The sequence below is a fragment of the Liolophura sinensis genome, chromosome 13, assembly GCF_032854445.1.
Source record: "Liolophura sinensis isolate JHLJ2023 chromosome 13, CUHK_Ljap_v2, whole genome shotgun sequence".
NCBI classification, from domain to species: Eukaryota; Metazoa; Mollusca; class Polyplacophora; order Chitonida; family Chitonidae; genus Liolophura; species Liolophura sinensis.
In genome coordinates, this window is record NC_088307.1 from 14,116,722 (window position 1) to 14,136,425 (window position 19,704).

The following is a 19,704-nucleotide window of genomic DNA, read 5'->3' on the forward strand; positions in this document are numbered from 1 at the left end:
ACCTGCCAATATCACTTCTAGAAACCCTTCCGGGGATATTTTATAGGGATGCAAGAGGGGTTCATGGCCGAGGTCTTTGGCGTTCCACACCGGCGCAATGGCCCAGAATACACAATATGCGCAATTTTGACCCATGGACTATATATATATATATATATACGCTGGTGCTGTTTACATGGTGGGGTAAATACGCTACTGTCGTTGACATGGTTGGGTATATACGCTGGTACCGTTTACATGGTGGGGTTTACATAGTGGGATATTTACGCTAGGGCCATTTACACGGTGGAGTTTATACGCTGGTGCGGTTTACATGGTGGTGTATTTTTGTGCTGGTGCAAGTCGCTTGGTGGGGTTTACACGCTGGTGCGGTTTATTTGGTGGCGTATATACGCTGGTCAAGTTTGCATGGTGGGGTTTACACGCCGGTGCGGTTTATAGGGCGGGGTTTATGCGCTGGTGCCGTTTACATGATGGGATATTTACGCTGGTGCTGTTTACATGGTGGGGTAAATACGCTACTGTCGTTGACATGGCTGGGTATATACGCTGGTACCGTTTACATGGTGGGGTTTATATGGTGGGATATTTACGCTAGGGCCATTTACACGGCGGGATTTATACGCCGGTGTGGTTTACATGATTGGGTATATACGCTGGAGCCATTTACATGGTGGGGTATATACGCTAGTGCGATTTAATGATGGGATTTATACGCTGGTGAGGTTTACAAGGTTGGGTTTATAAGCTGGTGTTGTGTACATGGTGGGGTTTATACGCTGTTGACGTTTACATGGTTGGGTTTTTGCTCTGGTACTGTTTATATAGTGGAGTGTATTCGCTGGTGCCGCTTACATGGTAGGGTTTTTACGCTCGTGCCGGTTACATGGTGCAGGTTATACGTTGGTGTCGTTGGGGTATATAGGCTGGTGCAGTTTGCATGGTGGGGTTTACAGGGTGGGGTATATACGTTGGTGCCGTTTGCATGGTGGGGTTTACACGCTGGTGCCGTTTACATGGTGGGGTATATATGCTGGTGCACTTTGCTTATTAAGGTTTAGACGCTGGTGCGGTTTACATTGTGGGGTATATACGCTGGTGCAAGCTGCTTGGTTTTGTTTACACGCTCGTGCGGTTTACATGGTGGGGTATATAGGCTGGTGCAGTTTGAATGGTGGGGTTTATACGCTAGTGCCGATTACATGGTGGGGTTTATACGCTGGTTCCGTTTACATGGTTGGGTTTATACGCTGGTGCCGATTACACGGTGGGGTATATACTCTGGTGCGGTTTACATGGTGGGGTTTATACGTTGGTGCCGTTTACATGGTCGAGTATATGCGATGGTGCAGTTTGGATGGTGCAGTTTATAAAACGCGCATAAAGCTATACTTTATATACATGAATCCCACTTTACAGAAGGAATCACGTAACAAAACTGGTTAAAAGCCCTGACGGTGAGTCAAATAAAAGCCCGAATATTTGTCATCATATTTCTAGCCTTTGATTTTGGAGTGAACTATCTGCACAATAAGAGAGATACACAGCTGATTTGACGTTAGTATAACCTGCTTTTAATCATACGTTTATTCAGTATGACTAATCATGCAGCAGTGTGACTAACCATGCAGCAGTGTGACTAACCATGCAGCAGTGTGACTAACCATGCAGCAGTGTGACTAACCATGCAGCAGTGTGACTAACCATGCAGCAGTGTGACTAACCATGCAGCACTAATTTACTTTGATAATCAGTGAGTCTGGTAAAATCGCTTAAAGCACTGTTTAAATACTGTTTTCAAGCTTCGAGTAAACACAGTCTGTTTGTGTTACTTCTGTTTTCATTTATATGAGTATAAAAAATATGTGTTTAATCATACGGCCTTTAAGCCTGGTACATGGAGGACAGTATAATGATTATTGTCTTCAAGCCTTATGCAGATAAAGTCTTAAACCTGGGCCTGGTCACACCTCAGACTTCCTTGCTTGGCGTTCAGCATTGAAGGAGATAGCACAACGACTGGTTGACCTGTATCAGTTTAACCCGTATCAGTGGTGTCTTACATGCCCTCGGTAAGTCGTCAAAGCGAAGCAGCACTAGAAAAAAGAGCGGTGGAATTCCGTCATGCGAAAAGGAGGCTCATTACCTGCACTCTATGGATTCCTTCGTCGCCATATGAATGAAAAATTGTTAAAAACAACGTTAAACCCTAAGCACTCACTCACTGAATGCCCGACTAGTCAGGAAGGAGGATGCTAATTTTAGTAATTATTATTTCAACCCCAAAATACCCGTAATACTCCCCTCTCCCCTCACCAACACATATAGGCAACACCCCTAGGCACCCCCACCAGCTTAGCCTTCCACCGTTAGAGCGTTAAAACAGGATGTGACTCATTGCAAACGAGTGCTGTAACATATCACATTTTACATGACTGCATTCTATGTTTTACCCTAATTCTGATTTAACCATGGTGTCATGGTTAAGTTGTTACTATTAAAGCATTTACATGAGCAGTCAGACTAAAACCCTATATAACTGAAGTAAATTAAGAAGAAGTCGAAATTAAAGGGTTATCTGAGGCCATTTACCAACTGTATATAAAGTCGTTGTATTGTATAATGTATTTATTTATTTATTATTTATTTGATTGGTGTTTTACGCCGTACTCAAGAATATTTCGCTTATACAGCGTCGGCCAGCATTACGGTGGGAGGAAACCGGGCAGAGCCCGGGGGAAACCCACGACCATCCGCAGGTTGCTGCAGACCTTCCCACTTACGTGTATAATGTAAGTTACCCAGATTTTTGCCACTGACTTATATGCTCATTTTGCCTAATTCTGAGAGTTCCATTGATAGTAGGTAAAAATGTGTTTTGAGCTTCATTTAGGAGATCTGTGTAGGATTATATCCTACTGGAAAATTGTAAGTTTCAGCCTAACAATGGATACATGTTGTAACATTAACGTGCCTCTGTACGTTTTTGGTGGAGATTTTCGAACAATTACTGTGTATGTGATACATTGAGTTCACACGCTGTAGTGTCATGACAACCACTGTATGAACTTCATATCGTGTTACTCTATTAACCCTTGGTGCAGAATGTTACATGTGAATACAACGTCACGTTCTAGTGCTCTAGTGGTTAACAATACCACAATAACAATCCCATCTTTAATAAGTAGCCTTCATTCACACAATACAATCGCAATTCACAATTTAAGTCTTCTTCCCAGACCGTATGTGCTTGATCTAGTGGTGTGAACTACAATTTTACAACGGCGTATAGACTATACAACGGTGTATATATTATAACAGTGTATATATTACAACGGTGTATAAACTACAATCTATACCAGTGAGTTTGGCCTATCAGTGAGAGAGATCCATTAGTGAGTGTGGCCTGCCAGTTAGTGTGGCCTATCAGTGAGTGTGGCATATCACTGAGTGTGGCATATCAGTTAGTGAGACCCATCAGTTAGTGTGGCCTATCAGTGAGTGTGGCCTGTCATCACTTAAGGACAGACACATTGTGGTGAGACCGCATCAGGCATGTAGTCAAACAGTTATAGCTACGTTGGCCTAGTGAACTGTACAGCTCGGGCGGATATATACGGCATACGGTACGGGCCAGGAACAAAGGAATGAACATACTGTAGTGATGTATATATATATACAGCCTATACATATGTACGGCCTATCCTGTGTTTGGAAGAAGTCTTGTTAAGTATACTTGCACGTGTATAAAGTAAAGAAGGTAACAGAGCGTTCGGAGTGAAAGCTTACCTGTGTCGATGAAGATCGGTGGAGCGCAGGTAAGTTCTGAGAAACGCTAATTAACGGATTGGTGTACACATTACTTTTATCTGTAGAATATACATGCATATGACGGAGTAAAGGACGTCCCACTAACGCTATGTGTACACTTTAATTATAGACTCACATCATAGTGAGACGACGGCTCAGGAGTTAGATCCAGCTTCACTCGGATGCTTTTTCAATCACATCTCCGCTAAGCCGCTGAGAGCTAATTAATTTGACCCAGATAGGAAAAGAGTTAGAAAACTGCCATTTGAGGACTTAATGGACGAAAAATGATAGGAAGTTAAGGTACTCATTACTCAGCGCATGACCCGTGTATAGGTCACATACACCCTCACAAGACGAAGTAGCGTAAGTCGAACTAAATATAAAGGTAGCTGAAAAAGATCAAAAATTGATTGTCCCGTTTTATGGCCTGCGTTAAATTGCATTTGATTTTTTTTATTGCGGATGGAAAACAATAAAACTTCTGTCTAAACATGAATGATCAAAATAACTGAGATTCCGATGTGTCTGCTTCTGTCTGATCAAGCTCTACAAGATGTCAAAAATCATCTGACAAACGCTTTTACTTATTATACCAGTCTTCGGGTATTTGTTATATATGTGACACATGTACGCCTATATGTACTGCCTTAGTTCGAACATAATACGGACTACCGTCTTTTAACATGTCGGATATGCTTTCAATGTTAAGGAAGAGGTAATACAATTGCCATGCTTAAACGATTCTTGAAAATAAACTCTATAACGATGTTTTTGTAAAGGTGAATTAGGGCAAAAATTGTTTTTTTTTTAATTTTTATTTTGAGGCATAATTTATATGTCTTAATAACAGCTATGAACTTATGCATAGTTTAGTGTCAGTGATGACAAATTTTCGGAGATGACTTCATCGATGAGTTTACAGAAAACGCTGGACGAGGTTAGTACGCCCTCCACTTATATTTAGTCCCCCCCCCCCCCCCCCCCCGCTTAAAAATGAAAGAGTTGTTTCGACAGCTATCAACTGTAACGTTGCGAATACGCCTTACTTTATTTCGGGTACTGTACAGTAAGACTGTGAGAAAAGCAGTTTGTAACAAGCTTTTTAGAAGGTGTTTTTCACCGATATAATACCTTTCAGTGAATGTTGTATGTTTACATCTCGTTTGAGGTTTCACATTAATATACACTGTTCACTTTAACCGCATTTACTGGATAACTACTCTCTGTGTTGTTAGGAATGTTATGACAGGCACGAAATATGGAAACGCTCCAGTAAGTAAGTTTGTGGCGTAAGTACGAGTGACTTAATCAGAACTTTCAAAACGGATATCTTATTTTTTTTCTCCTAAAGCACGCTCAAACTCATGAGCGACCACGTATGATCCCAGACCTGCCGGAACCTTTTGGCTCCCTGGACCCTCATCAACTGATTGGCTGGCCAATTGCATCCTACTACCATTAACTGTTTATAACAATCACGACGAAACTGTATAGATTTGAGACAAACGCTATCTCGATAACATCTATAGAATGGAGGAATCCGTTGTTATGGTAACATCCTTAGAATAGGTAATAATGCTATCGTGATGACATACCCATAAAATGAAGAAATACAGCTACTAGATAGAAGAAATATGTAACTGATATTGGAATTCCCCGATAAAATTTGCTTGGGAGTTTAAACGAAGGTTCCAGGGTCAGTATAGCTCCATGTTTTATAACCACACAAAGACAGATAGAGGGAAGGTTCCAGGGTCAGTATAGTTCCATTTTTATAACCATACAAAGACAGATAGAGCGAAGGTTCCAGGGTCGGTATAGCTCCATGTTTTATAACCACACAAAGACAGATAGAGGGAAGGTTCCAGGGTCAGTATAGCTCCATGTTTTATAACCATACAAAGACAGATAGAGGGAAAGTTCCAGGGTCAGTATAGCTCCATACTTTATAACCATACAAAAACAGATAGAGCGAAGGTTCCAGGAGTCAGTATAGCTCCATGCTTTATAACCATACAAAAACAGATAGAGCCAAGGTTCCAGGGTCAGTATAGTTCCATGTTTTATAACCATACAAAGACAGATAGAGCGAAGGTTCCAGGAGTCAGTATAGTTCCATGTTTTATAACCATACAAAGACATATAGAGCGAAGGTTCCAGGAGTCAGTATAGTTCCATGTTTTATAACCATACAAAGACAGATAGAGGGAAGGTTCCAGGAGTCAGTATAGTTCCATGTTTTATAACCACACAAAGACAGATAGAGGGAAGGTTCCAGGGTCAGTATAGTTCCATGTTTTATAACCACACAAAGACAGATAGAGGGAATGTTCCAGAGTCAGTATAGTTCCATGTTTTATAACCACACAAAGACAGATAGAGGGAAGGTTCCAGGGTCAGTATAGCTCCATGTTTTATAACCACACAAAGACAGATAGAGGGAAGGTTCCAGGAGTCAGTATAGTTCCATGTTTTATAACCACACAAAGACAGATAGAGGGAAGGTTCCAGGGTCAGTATAGCTCCATGTTTTATAACCACACAAAGACAGATAGAGCGAAGGTTTCAGGGTCAGTATACAGTGTAGTTCCATGTTTTATAACCACACAAAGACAGATAGAAGGAAAGTTCCAGGGTCAGTATAGTTCCATGTTTTATAACCACACAAAGACAGATAGAGGGAAGGTTCCAGGGTCAGTATAGATCCGTGTTTTATAACCACACAAAGACAGATAGAGGGAAGGTTCCAGGGTCAGTATAGCTCCATGTTTTATAACCACACAAAGACAGATAGAGCGAAGGTTTCAGGGTCAGTATACAGTGTAGTTCCATGTTTTATAACCACACAAAGACAGATAGAGGGAAGGTTCCAGGGTCAGTATAGTTCCATGTTTTATAACCATACAAAGACAGATAGAGGGAAGGTTCCAGGAGTCAGTATAGTTCCATGTTTTATAACCACACAAAGACAGATAGAGGGAAGGTTCCAGGGTCAGTATAGCTCCATGTTTTATAACCACACAAAGACAGATAGAAGGAAGGTTCCAGGGTCAGTATACAGTGTAGTTCCATGTTTTATAACCACACAAAGACAGATACTGAGCGCTCTTCACGCTGATCTGTTTAAGTATAATATTATCCCAGATCGGGCCTGTAACTATTGTCCATGTCCTAACGAAACAGCGTATCATCTCCTAATAGAGTGCCCACACATTGCCCCTCCTGGGAAGCATATGCTTGTAGACATAGCAAAAATCATGTGTCCAGGAATTCACCAATCCTTACTGTTGGCTGATTCACTGATTTCACTCATCCGTTGGGTTGTGCCTTATGCCTTGTGCCTTGTGTGCCTTTGACAGACGTATGCTTATAGCATGCAACCTAATATATTACAGATATCTGTCAGTTCATTTTGCAACAGAGGTCTGTTAAAAGTCATCGCATTTTGGTGTTCCGCGTGTCACGTGTGAAAATCCCTCGTAGTCGATGACTTCACGAACATCTCCAAGTGTAATAGTAATGGCGTAAAATATTTCACTGTGTTTTGACACTCAATGGTCGCGTCCACGCCCACATACATTCAAAAAACCAGTTTGTCAATTTTAACTGAAAATCTGTTGTGTGAGTGATGCTAGGATATATTCTGTTCTTGCAGCAGATTGATCTGTTAAATATGATACACATATTCTATTAATTTAACATGAAGATTCTGTTAAGCTAACAGGATGTTCTGTTGAATTTGACAGAATATTGTGCTAAAATAACAGAATAGGTTATAGCATCACTCAAACAACAGACTTTCTATTAAAATGAACAGAATAATTTTTTCGGTGTAAAGGTATTTTTAAATTCGCTAACCGCTCACTGTTGGGCTTTAAAAAGGCGAAGAATTCTTTTGGCCAGTGTGAACAGAAGCCTCATATTTTTCATGGGAACAGTGTTCAGTATTCTGATCCAGTTTCTTGGCGTTACACAAACAACAATTTACGTCAAACACCGATGACATTTCACGATTTGAAAGGTGATAGCCTTACACAAACTATGTCAGGCCAACACATGACGTGTCTCGCTTGAAAGCATTGCGTTTTGCTACTTAACAACCTTCTTAGCGACAACACGGCGTAAGGTATGTGTAAGTCAGTACAAGAATGTTCTAGAACAGAAGCTGGGCGTGTAAGGTAAGTTATTTGCAAATACATAACTCTGATTCAACTACTACTACCACGAGTAACAATGTGAAACGTTTCCTAATTACGAAACAATGTTCCAGATATGGGTGTCTAGCGGCAGTTTTTACAGTCATCAAGGTGAATGAACCAGGTAATTATTTTAGGTCGAAAGGGTAGTCTGAGACTTAGGAGTTTTTCACGTCGAAATAAAAATTGCCTAAAATTTTTCAGAACTCACAGACAGAACCCCGTTCCACAAGTACATTGCCTTGCCAACTTCACTGGTGCATGTACCATATTTGTAAAATCATCCACTTTCTGTTTACTTCCGGATAACCGCCATTTTGAAGAAATCACATTTTGCCATGGAGTCTGCACCAAACTGTAACCAGTGATCTGGCATTTTATAGAACAAATTTGAGTTCCCTATGTTTCCTGTGTGTTTGTCTAGTGATATAGACATAACAGTATGAGCTCATGCATCTGAACCAGGGCCTCATTATGCTTATTGCCATATAATATCTTTGCGTGTAGCTTTAGGCTGATCCATGCCTCAAATCGAATGACGCCAAGGCATTAGTCAATATTTTGGGACGATTCTTCACAGAAAAAGCACCATGATGCAAACTGCATAATTGATATATGGAAATGATCACATACATATGTAATATAACTACTTCTGTATTTCGAAATGTATTTCTAGTTTCAAGTATCTAGTGTGAAATATTTTTAGAAATATATATTTTTCTAAAACTGGATAGTATCGTACCGTAAGTCAAAAGCATGTACAACATTGATATAGCTGAAATACTGGCAATGTAACGTTAAACCCCGGTCGTTCATTTATTACAAATATATGAGAAACTGTATAACGAGAGAACTCAATGTTATGAAATGTTGCGAATTTCGAGAAAGATCAGAATACGCCATACATCTCATCCGAGAATAGATTCCTTGAGCCTGAGGCTTCTTAGCCTTACAGAATATAACGACCTCTCCTTTGTGTGTTCTAATTACAATATACAAAAATGAAGTAGGCTTTGGATAAATGTTACACGAGTCTACGCTGCATTTACAGTATTTCACGTGAAAATAGTCTTAAAGGAACAAAGAAATTGTCGTTGTGCTGAATAACATGACTACATCATTCTGCTTTTTTATATTAAGTACTGAATTTAAAAACAGATGCGTGCGTGGGAAGGTCTGCAGCAACCTGCGGGTGATCGTGGATTTCCCCAGGGGTCTACCAGGTTTCTTCCCACTATAATGCTGGCGTATAAGTGAAATATTCTTGGGTACGGCGTTAATCACCAATCAAATAAATAAAGAAAGAAAGAAATCAAACTGGTTGTTGTAGCCTTTAGGTATGCAGACAGATTTTTTTGTAGTCTGCTAATATGTATACGTCGTAAAACTCCAGTCAAATTAATAAATAACTACCTGTTATTATTACAAGAAGTAAATAAATATCCTAAGCTCAGGTCTATACTCGGCAAATGTTATCGTGAATTTAGACGAATGGTTACATTATTTTAAAATGATCTAGCTGGTTTTGTATAAGGCTGTATGGGATCAGGCCTGTAAACATGGCCGTAGGCTATATGAATGAGGTGACTTTATTTTGGGTTGCTCTTATTAGGTCTCTATTAGGATGCTCTCTGACTGTTGTGTCTCAGCGTATAGACTTCATTTGACACAATTATCAGCAAGCGAACCGGTTTGGAAAAAAGGCAACATATAGGGTCTGATGTTAGTTACATATGTTAGCTGTTCAACACACAATGAAAAAACTAACACTTCAATAAAACTTCTATATCTGTACATTCTTCAGGTGTCTGACCTTTATATATACTGTAAAATAGTCTGAAATGGCTGTTTTATTTACTTTACTATCTGGGACATGAAGAATATATGAACAGCAAAAGTAATGTTGATGTCGACGTATGCCTCAGTTTTTTTTATAATGATCATTAGAATGAATGAATGCTTTTGATTTAACGCCGTACTTAACAATTTTACAGTTATATGACGACGACGAGTCATTAATGTGTGAAAATATATTGTGTCTCGTTGTGGCAGGGCGAGTCCATGTCGCCAAAGCTCTTCCGCCACTGAAGGATCATGCCGAAGACACAGGTATGAAACCCCGCCCAGTCACATTCTACTGACAACGGGCCAACTATTCATGTTTTCTTGCTCTGCCCTCTCAGTGCAGAAAATCAGTCTAGATTTTTCAAAGCAAAATAGACATCACAGTAAAGTATGAATTAATTCTACGATCGCCAAATATGTAATTAAATTCAGTTGACATAAAAGGGTGCTATTTATACACCAACTTGTAAAGGGCACATCAGGTTTTTCTGTATACAATTTTTTTTGTTTTAGTACATAAACGTTTCCTCCCACTATAATGTCAGCTGCCGTCATGAATAGTGGGGCCTCCTCTCTGGTCGTATGGGTGGGATGGTCTGCCAGCAGCCTTCAGAAGATCGTGAGTTTCCCCCGGGCTCTGTGCGATTTCCTCTAACCGTAATTCTGGTCGCCGTCGTATAAGTGAAATATTCTTGCATATGACTTAAAACAATAATTAAATAAATACAGTGTAAATAAATAAATAAATAAATAAATAAATAAAAGTGAAAATTATTGAGTAAGTTTGCGGTGTAAGACACTAATACCATAAATAAATAAATAAATAAATAAGCTAGATTTTTGTGTTGAGATCCTTGTATTATGTCTGTGTGATACTATACGGTTGTGGGTTTTAAAATCCATGGCAAATATGTGTAATATAAATAGCAATATATGGATGTCCAAGACACATGGGCGCAATACACGGTTCGTATACGTTCAGTGTACAGACATCACTGACAACCACTCTTAATGTTTGATCTGCAGCTGTAAGCCATGCTCAGCTGCAGGGTTATCTGTTTGTTTTAAGTTTATGACACGACCATATTAAATGGTGTTTACACACGCACGCACACACCACACGCCGACTCCAGCGTGGGAAGCTTGACAATCAAGATTTAAAAGTGGTAGGGTAGAGTGGGGTTGGGGGTGAGGGCGTTCGAAAAAAAAAAAGATTATATTCACCGTAAAGAGTGATTGAAAGAATAGCCAGTAATAACTGTTTTAGTGCGCATGACCTGTATGGAACCAACAAACCCACTTAGAGACAAGGTTTCAGTATCAGTATCCTGAAGAAAATGAATATTATAAAATTTTCAATTATCAAAAGGCTACACCGAAGACTTTAGGAAAAGAGAAGAAAAACCCGTCTACTTCGTATTCTAATCACAGTTTTGAACTTTCGTTCTTCAGGGTTAATGAGCCTTAGCTGTGCCAAATCATTATTATATACAATATGACCTATGTTCACGTGACATTAGTGGTCGCGTGGTGACAACACTTACAGCGCATGTGCCACCCTCTGCGCTCGCCGCACATCACTGCCACCACTGAGCAAGCTTGACGTTTGGAACCTTTACGACGCACGTGGGCTTGCTTAAGCATAGGGCCACAGACCCCCATTAATTTTCCATAAGAGACAATGTTAACGTCTAGCGGCCTTGCAGCCTTATCACTACCTCACACCTTGTGTCCTCTCATCCAGAATTTCAAACTTTCATCAATAAAGTTCATACCTCCTCAAAGTTTAGACAGTTTCCAGCATTTTAATACCAAGCATGCAGCTGTACACCAAAAATGGCCGCCTGGGAGCAAAAAAGAACTTTATGCCCTAAAATACACAGAAGTTGTAATAGGGGTTTTTGTCTATATCGTCACCACCAGTGTCCTCGCGCGGTTCTATAATAAGCATTCATTAATAAAATCGTTTCAGGTGAGCGCTTAAATCATGTTGCGCACACTTTAAATAAAGACAATACATGTTCATCAAATATTAATAGAAACAAAAAGGTTGAGAGAGTTTTATTTAGCTTCTGAAATCACTTTCTGCCCGATCTCCGTGATTCATTAAGCTTGATCTTCAAGATTTTTGTATAAAATTTCCAAATTATGGCAGTGGTGTAAAGCAATGAGGATAAAGCCTCTTCAAACCCCAATAATGAATTATGATAAAGCTCTATAAAATGAATCTACTACAATTTATTCCCTTGAGCAATTTCTTTGTCTCCGTTTATTTTCGTTTTTATAAAAAACATATTTCCCTTATTTTATCTCTCTGCGCTGACCACCCAAACGAAACAGCAACAGGTGCCATTTTTTTTTCAATCTTTGGTATGACCGGATCCGGGTTTGATCCTAGCTCTCCCGACCTCGAGGTGACCGGTCTAACTATAAGACTACCAAAGCAGTCAGCCTATTTTAAACGCAGGCTATTACGGAAGCCAGTTACTGCCAAACATAGAAGTATTCCTCAAAACTAATCCCGTGATTACGAGATTCTTTCAAGTTTGTATTACGAATGAGCTTTCTTGTATATGTACATACTCTAGAATATTTCACTCATACGACCGCAGACAATATTCTTGTGGAAGGAAACTGGACACAGCCCGGGGGAAAACCCGTAACCATTATCAGATACACAAACCAATGTTGTAGTGTATTTTTACCACAAAACATAGTAGTGTTTCGATGGCAGGGGAATCGTCACATTCATACTCACTGCCCAAGACCGGGTTCGAACCCGCATCTCGCTCGTCTCGTTGTCAGGATTCGCAAAATGGATTACTAAAAACATTACTAACATATTTATCATTTACATTTGTCACTATGTATAGGCTTGCATCATCCAGATATACAGATTTTGCGATTATGCCCCCCAAAAGCCCGCTGATTTGGACACGCAAGTGTACATCGATATCCTCGGATCCAAGGTAGGGTGCATTTGTTAAAAGCTAGACGTGTTTTATGACACCTTGTATTTTAAATGCCAGTTGATAATACGGCACAAGCTGTAAGCAAATGCGCAGTCCACGCCTATCCTGAAGTATGGTGCAATCGCAGTAAGGCGGGTATCATTTCGTTTTATTTTTCCCGTGTTTTATATGAGGAAGTTATATAAATATACATATATATACATATACATTCCCAATACAATGTAACAGAAGTATGTAATATATGGTATATGGAGTATTGCCGGCATGAACATAAGTATGTGTGTATGTTCGTTGGGGTTCAACGTCGTACTATTTTTCAGTCATGAAGTGTGTATATATAGTGTCTTCTTGTGGCAAGGGTCCGCTTCGGGAGCGGTAGATTTAAGGTCAATCCTGGGTGGAGTAACACCTAAGATCTTCCCAGCATCTGGTGTCGCGATCATGTGCCACGTATTTCCCAGCACCTGGTGTCCCGATCATGTGCCACGTATTTCCCAGCACCTGGTGTCGAAATCATGTGCTACCAGCCTGCATACCTCATCATCTGTTGTCCCGATCATGCGCCACCTATTTCCCAGCATCTGATGTCACCATCATGTGCCACCTATTTCTCAGCCTCTGGTGTCCCGATCATGTGCCTCGTATTTCTCAGCATCTGGTGTCACCAACATGTGCCTCGTATTTCTCAGCATCTGGTGTCACCATCATGTGCCACCTATGCCTCATCATCTGGGAGGCCCGTTGATCAAAACTGTTATAAGACTTCATACCGGATTTACCTTTATGCCAAGTCTTCAATTTAGCACCGGTACTTAACCCAAATATAACTGCGTAACAGTATATCAAATATGAACTAAATCTGACTAAGTCTTGGGGTGGGAGATAAAGGGCCACACACAAACCTGAGCCCCATCGTATAAATGAACTAATTTAGAATACAGCACACAAAGAAATCGTGTTAAATCACTAAATCAGGAAGCCATATCAAGCTTCTTAATTAAGGTTATTTTAGTAAAACTTAAAAGAAAAGAAAATAAAATAAAAGCCTCACAGCCTACAAATGCACGGAATGGAAGCAATAACCAAGCCATTTATATGCAATGAAATGTAAAAATAAATTTTGAGAAATAAATGGACTATATTTAACCGACTTTGATAAAAATAAAAACCTGTTTTTAGGTAAGGGAAAAATCATGAAAATACTATACATCTGCTTGCTAAAAAAAAAGAAAGACCTGTCGATATTTTGATAGAAAGTGAAATACTTGATTAAAATCAGTACAAACAGTTAACTGAGAAGGAGAATAACAACAGATAATCCACTTCAAAGATTACAAGCAAATCTCACTCTTTTAATCTCCAGTATACCCTATATTCATAAAGGGTATACCATCGAGCCTACCCTGTGAAGAATTCCTTCCAGACAATTTTACAAGTGCGCCCTATCAGTACTAAACAATGCCGCAAAACCTGAGTGTAGGGTCCATATACCGTACCAAGCATTGCCGAAAAGCCTGTGTGTAGGGTCCACATACCGTACCAAGCATTGCCGCAAAGCCTGAGTGTAGAATCCATATACTGTATCAGGCAATGCCCCATAGCCTGAGTTTAGGGTCCATATACCGTATCAAGCAAAGCCGCAAAGCCTTAGTGTAGGGTCCATGTACCGTATCAGGCAATGTCCCAAAGCCTGAGTGTAGGGTCCATATACCGTATAAAGCAATGCCGAAAGCCTGAGTGTATGGTCCATATACCGTATCCGGCAATGCCACAAAGCCTGAGTGTAGGGTCCATATACCGTACAAGGCAATGCCCCTTAGCGTGTGTGTAGGGTCCATGTACCGTATCAGGCAATGCCACAAAGCCTGAGTGTAGGGTCCATATACCGTATCAAGCAAAGCCCTACAGCAGTGAAGTCAGCAATGTACCGCTTAAGTGTAATCCCCCACCACATTAATTTATATGTGAATTTAATTTTGTCCTGTTTATTTATTGTTTACAGGATAAACGAAACATCATTCCGGAAATTAAATAACCTGCAGTCGTAACGTCAACCGTGACAACTGCATGAGAAAACAACTCTGTGGGTTGGGGAAGAGTTTGAATTGTGCTGGGGGGGGGGGGGGGGTCGCTGATCTTATATATCTGCAGTATTCGGATTCGGATGCAGTGATTTACGAATTATGAAAGTTTGATAAATAGATAAGCTATATTTAACCGCAATGAAAGTGACACGCGTCCGATAATAAGGGAATCGGCAATATGTGTCATAAAGTGGAAATTTTCTTTCCCAATTTGTGTTTAGGCTTCGCCCAATTCTTTAAACTAGCTATAAAGGATAGCCAGTGAAAGCAATAGTCAGTTACATAGATAAAAAGATGACTATCAGTCTACTTCAAACCTGTCGGGGGGGGGGGGAGCGAACAATTAATTCCGACTTAATCAACCCCAGGCATAACTAGACCCTAATCTTCAATCTTCCTTTTAACCTTTGACCAATCGTGTTCCGAGTACCTTTCACACATTTGTTCATCAGAATATCCACTAGAATAGCCCCAAAAGTACGACGTATAGGATTCGTACCACGTCTGTAAATGCGAACACCTCACACCATACGCTACGCTATTTTATTCCATTTACAAATGTACATTTAGTATAAGCAGTGCAGGTATACATCGTAATTGTTCAAAATGCTGCATATAAATGTTTGGGTTAGTAATTCCATGTATATTAAAATTTTAATTCTTTAAGATTCTGATTAATATTCGATGCCCTGGTTCACTGAAAAGGAAACAGTTTTGAAGTAGCTAACTGGACACTTGGCTGCTATTTTGGGCGTTTTCTATCGCCTGACTGCTTCTGTTTTCACTGGGAATAAAACGACGCTTTGGCATACATGTTACTTGAACAACTCATGAGAGTTTTTACTCTTACATGAACCACTGGTTTTAGAGCCATTACTTGAGGGATTACTTGTTTTGTTCACACAAGAGTAAACTTTCCGCTGAGAGTTAATCATAGCATATTGTTGATGGAATTGCCTCAGGATGTAAATGTATCAAGGATCCGGTGCATACATTTTCTAATTAGTATTACTGATGTTGTTGTCAAGATATTTTTAATAGCCATTTGCACTACATTTACCCCAGCAGTAAGTACCGTACACTACTTTATTACTGCCTTAATTGATCTCACTTGCATGTTTATCTGTTGTGTTGTACCCAAGCGTAATATTTCTCTATAACTTTTCATCCACACATCTGATTCACCACAGTTTTCGAATTTAACATTTAAGCAAATTTACAGATACAAATTCTGCCTTTACTGACCGAATCCCCCAGTTATCCAAGGAAACTTGTGAACAAACCTTTCCGAGGCCTTTCCTTGAACCACAAGACTAAATGACAGGAGCGCTCTCCTGTCCACACTGTCGCACACTGTTACAAGAATAGGCGCCATAAACACGGTCTAAAAAACTAATTTGCTAAATTTAACCTGATAGAATGTTTTCTGCAATGACCATAGACTAGATCAAGTTACTGCAGCATAGTAGGCCTAACATGTGAATATGTCTAACCCAAGCACAAATTAACCAGAACTTTGGCAGTAAATTAACTTTCCAGCTCTTGCGATTTGATTACGTTTATCTGGCTTGTGACAAGCCTGTTATTGGCTTCTAGAAACAATTCTTATGTAAAGGAGAGAAAAAGTTCATACCAGCAAAGCTGTAGTTGTTGTTTTCTTCTCATTTAAATTTTTTTTACAGTGTCTAAACGTCATTGCATGCAGTATTCTCTACTTACAGTAACAGTGTACTATATTACATATACGTGTAAATTTGGCTCTCTGATTGTGAGGAGTTAGGTTGGATGTCTCTACATGAGTAATTTACTTCCAGCTGTTTTACAGAGAAACATGGTTTACATCTTAGGTCAAACTTTGCACAGCAAAAAGACAGATATAAGCAAACGATGGCGAAGTCCCTGTTTGTGCGTTAGGGAAGGTGGTGCAGGGTCTCATAAAGAGCTTACAACGTTAAATCTTTGTTCTCGTTTTTTCTCGACTTTGTTTACCGAACGTGACAGTAAGGTAACTTTACACCCGTCATCCATTAGAAGCTTACCATCGCAAACATGGCGCAGTGACCCATCCTAGAGCCCCGCCCTTACACCCTAAACCCAGAAGCTCAACACAACTTAAACAGGAAATCGGACAACCGTACAGTGTATTCACCTGGACGGTAATGGATCGCAATATTTGCAGAGATAAGTACACTTATTACAGAGACATTCAGCGAGACCACACGGGTCAGATGTCTTGGACATTTGTTTCATTTCATTTGTTTGTCACAGTGTTACTGTGAGGTCATTATAGCCCACAAGTGTTCCGAAAATAGATCAACTGAATGTTGAAGAGCTACTGAGAGCCGGTTTTCACAGCTATTGAAAAATTTCTGCACCTGGGATGCATTCTGTTAATAAGGAAGGGTTGTGCTGACAACTTTCTAATAATGAACACGAAGAGACGATGTCCATGAGTGACGATAAGTCGGACTTCTATCACAGGTCTTATTTGTAGGTAAGTAAACTCAGTGAAATTCAAACCTAATCCGTTTTAGTCACAAACCTATCTTTAACACTGTTTTACCTGAGGGGATCAAAGTTAGTTAAAAGAAATGACAAGATATTATATAATCTGAAGAGGAAGAGGGACGGAAACAGATCTAAACGGATATTTTGTTCTGACATGCGTGGTAAATATAGATCAACTTTTAATCTGGAATTCGCCATGTTAGAGAAAACGAAACATTATGCCGTGTTACCCATTCCTCACGCTCCTAATATGGTTAAGAAAACAATAGATTTTGAAGTGCGCTCGATTACCAAATAATGAACCACAAGAGTCACACTGTATGTATATGTTCAAAAACCGTCTCGGACAAGTTTTGTGCTTCTGCCTGAATTCTTATCGTCAAATGAATATATTTGCCTGTTCAATAACTTTATCTCGAGAATTGAAACTGTAAACCACGGATTTATAATATGTCTGTGTTTTTTTCTGCCAAAAAAAGAGAACGGCGAAAAATTGTAGACAAAATTATGCTGATTGCAATTATCTGCTATTATTATTAACAGTATGACTTTGTTCACAGTAATGCTTGGAGAGCAAATTGACAAACTTTTAGAAATCATCTTTCAATGGCATTTAGAAGTTGAGTTGGATAATATAACAAATCACAACTTGATCACACCTTCTTATTATTCTGTGAGGCAAGTTTCCGTATAGGGTATCAGTACCTATATACCGAAACGTCGATCGCCGAATGAATAGAAGTTGTGATCCATATATGTTAACTTTTTGTTTATCCTCCTGAGCACGAACTTGTTTTTATTTTTTCCCCTACATGGACGATGTATAGTTCTATAAATACTAAGTAAGGCTCGAACATGTGTGTTTTTTGTCAATTTTATAGGATCACCGGGCTGTAAACCATTGTTGCGGTAAAGCTCAAAATTGGTTAATAGAGAAATGAACTGTTGTCCTTCATTTTTTAAAACAATACCGCCACCAGTAACAGTTTTGTCGTAAAATGGGTTCAAAATCGTGTTGATATTCAGTGTCATATTACATCAGTTTTACCAGTGATAGTTTAGCTAGCAAGGAAACTGTTGTCGGTGACGGTGAAAACATAAAAGTACATACAGCTTTCAGCTGGAAATAAATCAGAACAAAAATATAAAATGACTACTCTCACTTTATGTATTACATACATACACATGTATGTGTACATTGTTCAATGAATGTAACCCTGTGCATTTTGTTCATTAAGCCTCATGTATTTCATATATGCACATTGTTCAGCTAATGTAAGACTTTACCGCATTCTGTCCATTTAAAATTCATGTATTTCATATATGCACATTGTTCAGCTAATGTAAGACTCTACCGCATTCTGTCCATTTAAAATTCATGTATTTCATATATGCACATTGTTCAGCTAATGTAAGACTCTACCGCATTCTGTCCATTTAATCTCATGTATTACATATATGTACATTGTTCAATGAATGTAAGACCATGTGCATTTTGTTCATTTAACCTCATGTATTACATATATGCACATTTTTCAATGAATGTAAGACCCTACCGCATTTAGTTCATTTAACCTAGGTATTACATATATGTACATTGTTCAGTGAATGTAAGACTCTACTGCATTTTGTTCTTTTAACCTATGTATTACATATATGTACATTGTTCAGTGAATGCAAGATTCTACTGCATTTTGTTCATTTAACCTATGTATTACATATATGTACATTGTTCAGTGAATGTAAGACTCTATTGCATTTTGTTCACTTAACCTCGTGTAAGGAGAACGTAAGGGGTTTTGTTTCGCAACCGCTAGTATATCACACGGTCATCTAAGAGATCCCATGCGGCCTTCGTTCGACAAGATTGTAGAATACATTGGTTAAAGTGTTGTTGTTGCTGTTGTAATATATGCACTACATTACCACAGGAAGAAGAGTTAGAATTTGGCGGTAAAAGGGAGTACATGTATATCGTAAAGGGACAAATAGGTCTGTACTCCCATCGACGACTCCAGACACTGAGGGGTAAAACTGATCTGTACTGGAACAAAAGCCCAAAACCGGATGTGAAGACTACTAGGAAGCGGCGAAACTGCGTGCAGTTTTAGTTTTAAATTGTGGTTAATTGTCATTATTAAACCTGCCACGACGGTTACCCATGGGTTTACGAGTGTGTTTAAGTACGTAAGCACATTGACCAGTAGAATTGCCCTCACTAAAACCAAACTGACAATCAGAGCCATATATAAACTGCTTTTAACATTACCCCAAATAATAACATTC

The 19,704-nt window shown here is 39.3% G+C and overlaps 1 long non-coding RNA gene across 1 annotated transcript; it reads left to right on the forward strand.

The window, feature by feature from the left end:
* The first annotated feature begins 7,603 nt into the window (after positions 1–7,603).
* LOC135480598 (uncharacterized) lies at positions 7,604–13,210 on the forward strand. The gene is made up of 3 exons (XR_010445948.1): positions 7,604–8,133; positions 10,062–10,118; positions 12,728–13,210. It is a non-coding gene; the product is annotated as an uncharacterized LOC135480598 (long non-coding RNA).
* The last annotated feature ends 6,494 nt before the right edge of the window (positions 13,211–19,704 follow it).